Genomic DNA, 405 nt, shown 5'->3' on the forward strand with positions numbered 1-405 from the left:
TTTTGTCTTTATTTCCCTCGCCTTTGAGGTCAAATTCATAAAATCCTCTTTAAGTCCAAGGTCCTTGAGTTTAGTTCCTATGTTTTCTTCTATTCGTTTTATTGTTTCAGGTCTTATGCTTTGTTTCCTTTTGCTGTACTATGTCATAGCTGTGAGTACCTCTATATCCTGAGTCCCACAAGTCCTCCTAGAGGCTCTCTGAACCTGGGGGTGGTCTTGGGGATTTCTGACACACGTGCTTGGGAACAGTGGTTCCTACACCAGGCTAAGCAAGAGACTCAACAGTGGAGCTTTACGGACGACGAATTCCAGTCTCGCCTCAGACCTATGGACTCAGGATCTGTATTTTTCAAAGCTCTCCAGATGTTTTTGATGTGAAATAAGATGGGAAAACAAATGGCAGAT

This window comes from Pteropus vampyrus, unplaced genomic scaffold (assembly GCF_000151845.1).
Source record: "Pteropus vampyrus isolate Shadow unplaced genomic scaffold, Pvam_2.0 Scaffold179, whole genome shotgun sequence".
NCBI lineage: Eukaryota > Metazoa > Chordata > Mammalia > Chiroptera > Pteropodidae > Pteropus > Pteropus vampyrus.